At 35.4% G+C, this 1,580-nt stretch overlaps 1 pseudogene; it reads right to left on the bottom strand.

Annotated features, from left to right (window-relative positions):
- Nucleotides 1-1,036: 1,036 nt before the first annotated feature.
- On the bottom strand, nt 1,037-1,155 carry LOC120595812 (uncharacterized; annotated as a pseudogene).
- Between the last annotated feature and the right edge of the window lie 425 nt (nt 1,156-1,580).

Here is a 1,580-nt window from a genome sequence, read left to right as displayed (position 1 = left end):
CTTGAGTCTTCTAGAATCTCTGGCTGGGTCTGAAAATTAAACTGACAAAGACAAATTAGCAGGAGAAAAGTATACGAATTTTATTATTATTTTTTTTATATGTACATGGGAGCTTTGAGAAGAGAATGAAGACCCAAAGAAGTGACCACAGCAGGAAGCTTTTTTACCTTTTAGACAATAAATTTGTGAGGAAGTGACAAGACAAAGGGGTTTGAGCTAGAAGTAAGTGGTAAAGAAGTGAATAGGAGGATAAAGTTTCATTTATATAGATTTCTGGGCTCCAAATTTCTCATCTCTGGTCACGAGACAGTCCTTCCTCCTGGAGCACGGAGGTTACTTTCACACGGAAGATTTCTCTCCTGCATTCAAGAGGACAAAAGGGATTAGAATGTCCTTCCTACATCAACTGTTTCTTAAGAGCCTTTAATTCAAAATAATCAATATGCCAAAGTGGCATACTTTGGGGTGACATATTCTGCTACCCTTCAGTAAACACATAAGATGGCATGGCTACAGACTGGCTATTATTATATACTTCTCATAAGACTGAGTGGGCGTGAAGTCCAACTATCACTACATGACCTGGCCTCAGGCAGTGATACCAAACTAGTGCTGGAGAAGAATTCACATCAAAGACCCAGAAGCATGTCCTTAAGAGCAGTGTGGTCATGTGTGGTGGAGCTACAAAGACAGAAAGTTTCTACTTTGGTCTTCCCATGGCGAGACCCATTCTTCTGTTGGAATATACGTTCTTTAATTTATTTTAAAGAGCTTCCTATTTACATTTTTCATTACCTGTTTTTCAAAAGTTTAATTACATATGAAGTTGAAGCTTTGTTCATATACTTATTGATAATTTGGATTTCTAATTTGTATTTCTTTGTTCATATACTTATTGATAATTTGTATTTAGATTTTCTATTTTTTCTTTTTCCTTTTTTTTTTTTTTTCAGTGAGGCAACCCTTGGTTGACCTCACAGATTGCAAGGACCTTGTCTGCTTACAATCCCTTATTTTTTTTTATTTTTATTTTTTACGCCTACAGCACTTGGTCTTCCTAGGCGGTCTCCTATCCAAGTACTAACCAGGCCCGACCCTGTTTAGCTTCTGAGATCAGATGGGATTGGGCTTGTTCAGGGTAGCATGGCCATAGACAGATCTTCTGTTTTTTCACTGGAAGTTTCACTTATTGATTTATAAGAAGTAATTATATATCATAAATACTTACCTTTTGTCTATCTTAAACATTCAAATAGTTTCTGTTAGTTATTTCTCTATTGATTTTATTTATGATGTCTCATGATGTGTAGAAATTAAAATTTTTATGTAACAAATTCCATTAAAATATTCCTATATTCTTTTTGCTTTTGTGCTTATAAAGTCTTTCTCTACCAATATCAGCTATAATATCTATTTTCTCTGGGTCTTGCTGACTTTTTACATTTCATTCTTTGATCCATTTATTTTGATGTATGTGTGAGATAGGTACCTAACAACATATTTTCCCCCAAATAATCTATTTTCTCACTTCTAACCCTCTACGCCATGGCCCAGGGAGCTGGATCTCACAAGCGTAGATA

This window comes from Pteropus medius, unplaced genomic scaffold, assembly GCF_902729225.1.
Source record: "Pteropus medius unplaced genomic scaffold, Ma_sr-lr_union100, whole genome shotgun sequence".
NCBI classification, from domain to species: Eukaryota; Metazoa; Chordata; class Mammalia; order Chiroptera; family Pteropodidae; genus Pteropus; species Pteropus medius.
This window is presented reverse-complemented; position numbering and strand designations above follow the sequence as displayed.